This window comes from Manis javanica, chromosome 12 (genome assembly GCF_040802235.1).
Source record: "Manis javanica isolate MJ-LG chromosome 12, MJ_LKY, whole genome shotgun sequence".
NCBI lineage: Eukaryota > Metazoa > Chordata > Mammalia > Pholidota > Manidae > Manis > Manis javanica.
Window position 1 is genome coordinate 5,854,317 of NC_133167.1, and position 12,224 is coordinate 5,866,540.

General features: G+C 42.0%; 1 long non-coding RNA gene across 2 annotated transcripts in view; it reads left to right on the top strand.

Annotated features, from left to right (window-relative positions):
* LOC108401993 (uncharacterized) overlaps window positions 1–12,224 on the top strand; it is a 61,497-nt gene that overhangs the window by 35,327 nt on the left and 13,946 nt on the right. For both annotated transcript variants that reach the window (XR_012123450.1, XR_012123451.1), the window contains exon 3: window positions 4,442–7,124. This is a non-coding gene — a long non-coding RNA (uncharacterized lncRNA). The remainder of the gene's footprint in view (window positions 1–4,441; window positions 7,125–12,224) is intronic.

Genomic DNA, 12,224 nt, shown 5'->3' on the forward strand with positions numbered 1-12,224 from the left:
CAGCTTTATTGTGTGATAGAATTGACAAATAAGAACTGTACATATTTATGGTATTGAATCTGATATTTTTATACTGTATCCACTGTGAAATTATTACCACAATCAAACTAATAAATATATGTATCATCTCAGAAAGTTATTTCTTCTTTGTGTGTGAGAACATGTAAGATCTACTCTCTTAGCATATTTCAAATATGCAATCTAGTACCATTAACTGAGTTATGTCCCGATGCTGTACATTAGACCTTCAGAATTTATTTATCCTGCGTAGCTGAAGCTCTGTACCCTTTGACCAACATCTCCCCATTTCCACCCCTCCAGCCCCTGGCAACTACCATTCTAATCTCTGCTACTATGAGTTAGATGTTTTAAGTTTCCACATTGTAAGTGAAATTATGCAGTGCTTGTCTTTCTGTGCCTGGATTATTTCCCTAAGCATGAGGTCCTCCAGGTTTATATACATCATCACAAATGACAGAATTTCTTTCCTTCTAAAGGAAAAATATTCCACTGTATATATATACCACATTTTTTAATCCATTCATCCACTGGGGGACACTTAGGTCGTTTCCATATTTTGGATATTGTGAATAATGACAGTACGTATGTCTTTTTGAATTAGTGTTTTTGTTTTCTTCAGATATATGCCCAGAAGTGGAATTGCTGGATTATGTACTATGCTCTCTGATTTCTGACTCCATAAATGAGCTTTTATCTTTTCACTTTATGTAAAAGAAATCACACACTATATACTTTTATAGTCTGTTTTTTTTTCCACTCACTGTTAGGATTTTGAGCTTCAGCTGCATTACAAAGATTAGCAACTATTTGGTTCTTTTCATTGCTGTATAGTATTCTACATCAACTCAGTGTATTCTACTGTTATTTTTGTCTCTCTTGACTAATGACATGGAATCTCACTTTTAAATATTTATCAGTCATTTTTCCAATAACTTTTGTTCACTTTTCTATTGAGTCTTTTTTTCTTTGGATTTTTGAAAATTTATCTTGTTTTCTATGATTTTTAAACTCTATTTTGGAAAGTTTATAACCTACAGAAAAGTTGAAAAATATATATAATAAATACCCACATGTATCTTCATCTAGATTCATCAATTGTTAACAACTGGCTACATTTGTTTTATCTATCATCTATCCGTCTACCTGTTTATCAGCTTTTTTTGTGAATCAACTGAGGGTAAGTTAGAGAGCCCATAGCCTTTCATTTCCAAACCCTTGAGGGATGACTTAAGCACATGGACATTTTCTTCAAAACCACAATATTATTGTGAATTAGAGGAATTTATCATTTTTATATATTGTTATTGTATAACATATCCATAGTAAGAATTTTCCAGCTGTCCCAATAACGTCTCTGTAAAGCATTTTCCCTAATCTAGGATCACACTTTGCATTTAGTTCTCACATGTTTTTTAACTCTTTTTATATTTTTATTTTTTGAACTCTAGTTGATATATAATATTGGTTTCAGTTGTACAGCATAGTGATTCAACAGTTATATACATTATTAAATGCTCACCCCAACCAGTGTACTTACTATGTCAACATAAAAAGAGGTTACAGAACTATTGACTGTATTTCCTATGCTGTACTTTCATCCTTGTGACTAATTTATATTATGATTGGGACTTTGTGCCTCTATCCCTTTCACCTCTTTCACCCATCCACCCAAACGCCTCCCCCATGGTGACCACCAGTCACTTCTCTGTCTGTGAGTTTATTGCTGTTTTGTTCATTTTGTTCTGTTTTTAGATTCCACATATATATGTGAAATCATATGCTATTTGTCTTTTTTTGCCTGGCTTCTTTTACTTAGCATAATACTCTCTAGGTCCATCCATGTTGCTGCAAATGGCAGGATTTCTTTATTTTCTGTGTCTGAGTAATAGTCCATTGTGTGTATGTACCACCTCTTTATCCGTTCATCTATTAAGGACACTTCAGTTCCTTCCATATCTTGGCCACTGTAAATAGTGCAGCAATAAACATAGGGGTGGATGTATCTTTTCAGATCGGAAAATCTAAAGATATCCTTTGGTGTAGACTGTGTCATATCACTCTGTAATTGATTTGTTTATTCCATTGTATCATGAACTCCTTAAAGAAAGTGGCATTTCTTTTCAAATGATATCCCCAGATCTTAGAACAAGGCAGGTATATAATAGATTCTCGTGAGCTATTTGTCAGATGAGCGAACAAGTGATATTCGGAAGTCATCACTGCAAACATGTGCACATGCATGGCTCATCTCTTCCCTTCTCAGTCCTGCTGGGCACGGCCTCCCTTGCCAGTCTTTCTCCCAACCAGCAGACTCCTAAATCCATTTAACAACGACCCTAGACACTACACTTATTACATCCAATACAGTTTTCAAGAACACTTCCTACATCACATTATCTTAACAGAAACTGAGTCTTTAAACTCATACCTTCCCATTCCTCAACACGCTTTCAAATGAAGTATGCGTGTCCCTCCTGGTCTCTGTCGAGGCTGGCAGGAAGCAGTAATCTCCCAGGGACACTCATACCGTCCACACCTTAATGTCACCACCAGCAGGTTTCTGAGTGTTTAGATTGTCACTTAAAATTTCTCAGTTGTATATTCTTTTCTGAAACAGGGATGCCAACCCTGTCCATTTCACAGAGTATGTGTGAGTGAAAGTAATGGATTGGTGTGAAAAGCACAGTTACCTAGAACCAGTGGAAAAGACCAAGAGACCTGTTCATCTTCCTCCGTCCTACGAGCGCTGAGCCCTCTGTCGAAGGTCCTCACCCTCCCGTGTAGTGTCTCTGTCCTCATCTGCTAGTCAAAGCTTCTTAATGCTCACAGGCTTTTGTCATTCTATAACTCGATTCTGAGAAAATGCTTCAAGTACTGCTCAGCTGAACTCTGCAAAATTCTACCTCCTGATTCATTTTCTTTCATGGGATTTGAGATAAGAAAGGCTCAAAAAATTATGGCCATTTGTGTTTTGTATTTGTACGTGTATGTGACTTTTCCTGAATTATTGCTTCCTCAGGTGGGGAAAGGCTTGTCTACAAAGTTAAAGTGGCCGCAGCCTGGCGTGTAGTCAGAGCAGGGGCCCCAGCGTCAGGTAACTCAGGGTCTGGATCCCAGCCTGGGTATGGAATCCTCACATTGTGGGCTTGTCACTTAAATGCCCTGTGTGCCTGAGACTATACAATAGGGCACAATATCCTTTCCTTTCAACATGGTTGCATGGATTAAATAAAAATACAAAGGGCCAGCAGAATGATTGATTTAACACCATGCTTAATCAATAATTAATTTTATTACAATATCAGTATTAGATTAAGTTTCCCATACTCAGCTAATGGTCTTAAACATTACTGTAGACTGGCAGTACCAGCAACGAGAACCCAACTGGACATACCAACTGTCCATCTGCCTACCAGCCAGTCTGTGGCTCTGATGGGAAGGCCTATGGTGGCCACTGCCTCTTTAATGAAGCAAAGAGTTAAGAGGATGTTATGTTTCATTGTATCAGGAGGTGCTATTCTTATCCAGAGGGAGTAATAGAGCATATTTCTGTGTGTTTCTAGTTTTCCCTCAAATGTGCCTTTGGTGTTTGTCCAAAGGAAACATCGCAGGATATTTAGCACTTGAATAGTAAACTCATTTTCTGAGAAAATGTGATACATTCAGCTTTAAGTAGGAATAAATGTATTACTGAGTCATTCATCTGCCAGTATGTATTAAACACCCACTGTGTGCCGGGAATCCCTCTAAGCACTAGAGGTACGGTGGTGAGCAGAGCATATGGAATCTCCTGCCTCCTGCTTCCATGGAGCTGTCATTTTGCAGAAGACAGCAAACAATCAAAATACATCAGAGAATGAAGAGCATTATGAATCCCACGGATTACTTAGTGTTGGCCACTAAAATATATTCTAAACTTGAATAACAATATTAACGGTTCGATCTGATGAGCCATTCAAACAACTCTATATATAAATAATAAGATGATTAGAAGGCTTTTTAAAATTAGATCACATGGCAAAAAAAGAGATATCTCAGCTTTCAAAATTAATAAATGTTTATCTACAAAGGTAGGAATAAAGTGAAAATTATACCTTTCTCGTTTTTAATAGTTCCAAAATTTATTGAGTGCTTGGTGAATCATTATTGCAGAAATAAATGTTAAGCTAAGTGTCCCCTATAGTCTAAAAGTTAGACTTGGAAGGGACACTGGACACCCATTCTCTCATTTTATAGATAAGATGCAAGGGCAAGAAAGGTCCGTATAAAGTGCGCGAGTTCTGCGAGTAGTCAGGGTGGCCCTGGCGAGCCAGAGCAGAGACCTGTCTTTTCTCCTGTAATTGCTAAATAATCACATTGCCTCTCTATGGTGGTGATACAATTACTTGACCCTTGACTTTTCTCATTATCTTCTTTTCAGGTTGAGTAATGGAAAACTGAATCTGAACCATAAAGGGAAATGCTAAGTATTTAGAGGAGCCAAATTACTTGGAACCTCATAATCTACGTTCAAGTCTTTTTCACAATGGATTTCCCTGGGAGTTTCACCGAGGTCAGCATGAGTTCTGTAGATATGATGGATCCTGCATTATATTCAAGTTTGTTCCACTGCTAATAATGTCAGTTCTAGACTTGCTTCTGATTTCTGGGAGATTTATTATCTACATTTTTCCAAACCTTGTGTCTAAGATCCATCCGTGCCCAACATGCCAAAATGGTTCCTACTCCAGGACCTACAACAGCAACTTGTTAAGCCTCATAGATGTAAGAGTGTCAGGATTGCTGGTCAAACATAATGATTTCCCACTTTAGAAATATTGAAATGGTAGGTCTCTGACAGAGTTAAAGAAACTGCAGTTTTAAACCACATTTCAAGTGTTTCTAATGAAGGTGGTCTCTGGACATTTGACACAAAACTGATTTATGATTTTTTAAGGATGTATTGATGGGCTTCAGAGGATCCATGTGTTAGGCAGAAACACAGGGATGGAAAGGAGAAAGGGCCCCCCAGAGATGACTCAGGGAGTTGATCAAATAGAACCAGAAAGCCAGAAATGACTCAGAGTTAATCGGACGAAGCCACAGGGTCCAGGGGTGACTCAGGAAATGTCCAGAGTCCCCCCAGATAAGAAACCTGAGAGGCACAGGCACAGCACAGCCCCTGTCCCCATTTCACCAATCAGAACAAGCCTAGAGAGCTGACAGCTGTCAATCAAGGACCTCTCTGCCCTGCCAAAACTGCCTAAAAGAAGCCTCAGAATGAGCATCCACACCTGCCTGTCTAATTTTAGGCAGGCCCGCTCTGCATTAAAACTGACTCTGCTTTCTTGACTTTGGTCTCTCTTCTCTCTGTATCTGACTTCCGTGCAACACCGAGCCGAGTCCTTTCCTTCCCAGCACATGGAACCAAATGCAAAATAAATTCTCCACGTACTTTTTTCTTAAGAGTGTCCAAAATTCTCATTAGATTCTTAAAGGTATACATAACCCTATATGGGCACAGATAGATTTAAAAACAACTGACGTACAAGATACTGAAATGTGGAAATTTAATGTATTTATCTGAGTTGTATTTTAAGTCTGTGTGGGTAAAATTGCAATATTTCCAGAATCTCCATGTGCACTATTTCCACATTATCTCGCCTGGCCTTAGTACATCTCCAAAACAGTAGGTGTTTCCAAGGGGTGGAGAGAAGTAGTCCATCTCCACATCAGTAAGTGATTACAAGGGGGAGCAAAGGCAGATCTGGACCCGAGAGGTTTGGTGGGGCCCCTCCTGCACCGGGTTGCAAGAGAGAGACATGGGCAAGCAGAAGTAGATAACTGCTTGTAAGCAAGAAATGGGTTCCTCCCACTTTATTTCTCCCTTTGGCTGATTTTGGCTTTAAAGGTTATTTGCCCAGGTTGGGAACATATTTTCCCATTGTAGTTACAGTCTGGCATAGTGTAAAACCCAGACGGTTAGAAGGATTTCACCAGGACATTATATTGGTTAGCAGCATGGGGCTCAAGAAAGCGAACAAGACCCAACGTGATGACAGGAGCAGGGCCGGTAAAAAGAATAGTTTAATGAAAATGACTTCAGAGAGGTGGAGCGAGAGCTGGAGGCCAGTGACAAATGCAAGTTCTTTTACATCCAAGGGAGCTCTATTTAACAGTAGGGAATTCAGACAGCAACTTATATTTGGACGGTATGGATCCGACACAACAAACGTAGCAGAAAAGCAGACCATGGAACAGGACAGTTGGTCCAGATAAAGGGCAGAGGCTGTAGGATCGGATAGGATAAGTGGTTACATCTAAGGAAAAGGAAACATAATAGCACCCCAAGTGTGATGGAGAGCTATGGTCTAGAAAAGCGAGGAAGACAAGATGCAGAGCCTATAGCTGAAGGAAACGTAGGTCCTTAAAAAGGTGCATTATGAAGGGCATTCAATCCTACATCTAACTAGTAAAGAATAAAACTCAGAGATCAAATGCGGAATCCCCTCATATGTTTGGCTCAGAGAAGATGAAGATTCAGCTGGCAACTCAATCCCAAATTCAATCAATAGACTCTAGATAAACTTTGCTCCAGGGTTGGTCTAGTCCCAGTACCCCAGCATGTTTCCTTATAATATGATTTAATGGAAGATTAAATAGAGTTTAATTAAATGAGCTCTGAGCAAAACGCCTCATATAAGAGGAAGTAAATAAGTATTTTGAAATTAGTATCTGTTCATAGGAAGGAAAGAATTTAATGCTGTAAAATACCTCTGATCTTAATAATAATTAATTACATTCAAATTATTAGCAATACAATTTAGACTAAACCTAGACCTCAGCCTTCAGATACACAGATCCCACTGCAGAGACAGAATTTGTAACTTTTTCTTAAATACTTAAGGATAAAACATGAAGTTCTATATTTAAACCAGAGGGTTTATTTTTGCATATTCACGACAAAAATAGCTATTTTTGAGTGTTTTGGACGGAAGGGCTTGCCGTACGGAGGCGTGGCCACCAGCCGCCGTCCGGCCGCCGCGGATCACGTGCCGGCGGCGGCGGCCGCCCGTCCTGACCCGGTCGTGGCCCGGCCGGCGACTCCGAGCCTCAGCAGCGAGGTAAGTGCCGCGGTCCGGGGACCTTTTCGGGCCTCGGAACGGCCCCCCTGCGTCCCTCCGGCGGGCGCGCGGTCTGGCGCGGAGGGCGGGGAGCGCGGCTGGGGCCGGGCGTCCCGGGGCGCGCAGGGCGGCGGTGGGAACGCCCCCCTCGGCTCAGGCGGCCGCACGAGGGGCGTGTGTCTGGCCGCGCGGCCCGTGGGTGTCCGTGTGGGGGGCTCTGGGGAGATGATTCAGGCCCTGCACCCGGTGCCCTTGTCTGTGCACGCAGCCCGTGGCGCTTGCCCCCCAAGGCCGTGAGAGCCGTGCTGACCGGAGTCCGTGAGGCGCGCTGCCTCCCCGCGTTGCCCGCGTTTCCTGGCCGCCGGAAGGGGGGGCGGGATGGAGACCCGTGGGGAGTTCGGGACCCGCGGCTGCTCCTGCAGGAGACCGTGTCGCTTATGACTGTGTGTTCGCTGCCGCATGTCTTCCCTCCATTCTCCCCGAAATCTTAAGAGAAAGCTGTTGGTGCGTGCTGTGTCCACTTCTCTTTCTCTTCAGTAAATCCAGCCCCAAATCGGGCATTTGCTCTCCTCACCTCCACCGTATCGTGTCCATATCAGCAGGCCGACCTTTCTGCGCCCGTCGTCCTTCCACTTTCCGCTTCTCTTCAAGGGAGTCCGAGGTCGTCTGAAGACCTAAAGTCATCTGGGGGAGCAAGGGTCACACGAGGGTGTCACAGCTGCAGCGAGGGAAGTTTTTTGTTGTCTTTATTCAGCGGGTTTGAAGGTGTCTGCCCGTGAGTAAGTCACTGCTCGCACGTTATGTGGTTGCGTGGGACGCACTCCAGTGGTCAGGCGAGCCGCCCGCCGATAGGAAAGGGCAGGACGCACCCACCTGTGATGCAGAGCAATGCCCAGAGCAAAATGAGGTGAGTGATGTTTGTTCCTGTTTTTTAAGGATCTTACACGGGAACCGCAGTTGGTGATTGGGGAAGGGAAGAGGGCGTTCCAGGCAGAGGGACTGGAATAAGCAGAGAAGAGGTGGGAGTGGGAAGCCCCTTGGCAGGTGTGGGGATAGATAACTCTCCAGTGATGGGAACTTGTGGGGTGAAGTAGGAAATAAAACTGAAATACGTTATTGCTTTGCTGCTAGGTTTTAAGCCTAGATTTCATATTAAATATATTGAAAAGGGAAACTGTGAGGGCATTTAGTACATATTCATAAGCATACATTAAGCTTGTGCTAGTTCGGGAGAACATCTGGTGGGCTTTCCCCGTTACTGATTACCTCGGAGGCAGTCTGAGACCTCGCCTGGCGTGATGTCCTGGGAATTCCTGGGAAACACCAGTGAGCTTCCTCTTCGATTCTGAAATGACTCCGAGAGTCGGAGCGGTGGTCATTCACCACTCTTCATTTACGGCTCTTTCTCCTTGCTCTTAGTTTCCAGGCCCCTTCAGAACAGTTAACATCTGACCTTCAGGGGGTCTTGACTCATTCTCCTCAGTCTGGGCGAGGTGTCAGTTCTGTGCGCAGCCAGAGCGCTTTCTGCTTCGGGAACACTTGTGCCTGTTTCTCTTTTGTGTGGATGTCTCTCCGCTACCCCGTAGGTGCTCTGTGCGTGTTTGCTGGGTGTCTGAATGAACTATACACATCCTACACCGAAGCAAATTTTTTATGTTCTAGTGTGAAGATGAGGGGAAAAAAGACAGAATAAAGTGGAGAGGAGGGAAGGTGTTGAAATTGAAAATAAATGAAAGAAAAACTACAAAGGGAAGAAAATATGGATACATCTATAGAAAAACTGAAGAACATGCCAAAGGAAAAAAATAGGATAACCAATTAGAAAAAAGAAATACAGCAATATGACATAAACAGCTGTCATTAGTATAAAATAGCTCATGAAAATTAAAGAGAATGTGTCATAGAAAATTGGCAAAAGAATTAACTTAAAGGGAAAAAGATGTATCTGAAAAAGAGTTCAAATCCACTCTTATCTTTCAGATCTCTGCATTACTGTTTACTCAGCACCCTCAGCCTAGTCTAGGTTGCGTCTCCCACCAGCTCCCAGCTGTTTTCCCTGACCCTTCACTACCTCTGATCTGATCTGTCCAGTGCAGCTGGCGAGCTGTCTTCAAAACATAAATCTGATCATGTGACCTCCCCCCACCGCTTTCTTGAAACCTAGGTGGTGGCTCCCTTGGTTTTGGTGAGGAGCAGTCTAAATAAGGCCAGTCTCTCCCCTTGTGTCACGTATACCACGTTCTACGCAGTCTCTGTGCTTCAGCTGCGCTGGCCGCCTTCTGTTGTCCTGCACAGCACCCTGTAGATCCTTCACACATGGTGTTCCTTAGACCTGAAGCTCTTTTTCCGCTCATTCTTGCATTTCATTTCATACTTGTACTTTACTTTTCACTTTTTCAGGGAAACCTTTCTTGACTTTCATTTACCCCTTTTATAAGCTCTTGTTGCACCATTTATTTAGCACTTCTGGTCATTGCTCTGTGTGTGTGCACGTGAGAGAGATTTCTTATGCCCTCTGCATGTCAGTAAATTTTTGCTTAACTGATCATATCCTCAGTGCTTATCTGTTGAATGAAAACTCGAGGCATTATTTTGATGATCCTTAATAGCTCAGTTTTCTTCGTACTGCAAGCTTCCCTAGGAGAGTAGTAGCTCTTGGAGTCATTGTTTCCGAAGAACCCTGGCGCTTTGTTGCAGGCTAATGAAAATGCAGGGCAGTCAGGGCATCACCAGAGGAGGCCCGCTAGATGGCTGGCTGACAGCCGACTGAGGGTCGGTTCACAGCAGAGTTTACCTTTACGTTTGCTCTCAGCTTTGTAGATCGGACATTGTGTCACCCCACAAGTATAGGTCATTCTCTCAGAAGCAAATTCATATTGACCATAAGCTTATAGAAGTCTACGTACATGAGAAAGGTGGTTTATTAAGAAATATATCTACTGTAGATAGGAGCATTCACCTTGTAAAACACATTATTTTCCTTTCCTTTGACCTACATTAGCTGCTGTGGCAGGTAGAACCACAGAAAGGGTTTTGTTTTAGTTGCATGATTCAGTGTTTAGTTATGACACATCTGTCCCCATTATTGAGTTATTCCTACAAATTGGATTTCTGAAGTCTGAGCAGGGGAACTCTTCGTGGAATCTCCTTGAGTTGGACACTGCCAGCTTTTGCTCTTTGTGGTTCCCTTTTTGTGTCATTGTCCACCGAAGAGGTGATGCAGGTGACATTCCCAGGCTACCTGAGGGCATCCGCACGACTGGGGTCTCGGTGATGCCTCCCTTCGGGCAGCTGTGCTGGGCACTCCTGTGCGCAAGTCCTCACTCCTCCTGCTGCCCTCATAGGTTATATTAAGTGCGTTCTTTTGCTGGTTGGAGGGCTCAGCTTGGGCTTGTCAGTCTTAGTGATGACCTACAAATTTGTCCTTCAGTTCTGTCTTCATATTTTTTCCTGTCGTTTCTCTTTCATTTTATTTCTTCTCTGTCAGCACATCGGATTTCCATTATTATACCACAGTTTTCTCCCGCTCACTTTATTTCTCTTTCCTTCCTTCCCCCCCGTCAAAATCATACTTTTTCACGTTTCTAACAGTGATAGACTGGTGTGAAGTATCTCATTGTGATTTTGATATGCATTTTCTTGACGTTTAGTGATGTTGACTGTCTTTTCAAGTCTGTTGGCCATCTATATGCCTTCTTAGGAAAAATGTCTGGGTACAGTGCACACTTTTTAATTGGATTACTTATTATTTTTCTGGAGTTGAGTTGTATGAGTTTTTTTTATATATTTTGTTTATTAGCCCTGTATTGGATATATAATTTGCAGATATATTCTCCCATACAGTAGGCTGCCTTTGCATTTTGTTGGTGGTTTCCTTTGCTGTGCAGAAGCTTTTTAGTTTGAAATAGTCCCACTTGTTTATTTTTGCTTTTGGTTCCCTTGCCTGGGAGACACATCCCCCCAAAAATTACTAATGTGAATGTTCAAGAGCTTTCTGCCTATGTTTTCTTCTGGTTCTATAAAAGCTATGTTTTATAGCTTCAGGTTTTATATTTAGGTGTTTAATCCATTTTGAGTTTATTTTTGGATGTGGTGTAAGACAGTGGTCCGGTTTCATTCTTTTGCATGTAGCTATCCAATTTTCCCAACAACATTTACTGAAGAGACTCTTTAGAGTGTGATTTTTTCTAAGTGGATCTAACTTTGAAACAAATTCTAAAGAGGTTAACATACCTAGTTGGATAGAAACCTGATTACTCCGCATTCTGTTAGTATATACTCTGCACTTGAAACAGTGAGTGAACACGTGAGTACTGCAAACTTTCTGGTTGTTGATTTAACAAATATTTATTGAACAGTTGCTATGTCATCCACTGTGTTAGGTGGTAAGATTCAGTGTTGAGTAAAACCAGATGGATACTTGACCTTCATGGAATTTATAACCTACTGGAAGGAAGACACATTAAACAATTAGATTAAAAGTAAAATTAAACTAAATTAAACTAAAACTAACAGTCATGATAAGTTCTAGCAGCACTGTAAGTGTTCATAAATGGAATGTTTTACCTTCTCCAGGAGGCCAGACAATATTTCCCTGAGAAATGACAGTTGAGCCAACATCAGAGGGATAAGATGTTTACAAGCTAACTTAGTGAGAAAGAGCATTCATACCAGAGAATATTGCAAGTGTAAAGACTTGGAGGTAGATGTGATCCTGGCGAGTATGAAGGAATAAAAAAGGCCCATGTGACTATCCTAAGGGCAAGTGGAAACCACTGGGGAGAGTTAAGTAAAAGTGTGACATCGAATCTGCATGTTAAATAATGTATTATGACCGAATTGTGGATAACTGGGGAGGGACAAGTGTGAGTTGGAAATAATTTTAAACACACTCAGGAGGAAATACCAGGTAGGCAGTTGTATAGTTACATCTGGACTAAAAGAAAGATCTCAGACAAAGGTAGAAATTTTTGAGTCATCTTTGGTTAGGTGGCAAATTAAAACAATATATACATGTACATCTTTAGGGTTCAAAAGTATATTGTGAAAAGAAGAGTTGGCCTTGAACTCACGACTGATTAGAGGTCTGTGAGCCTTAGA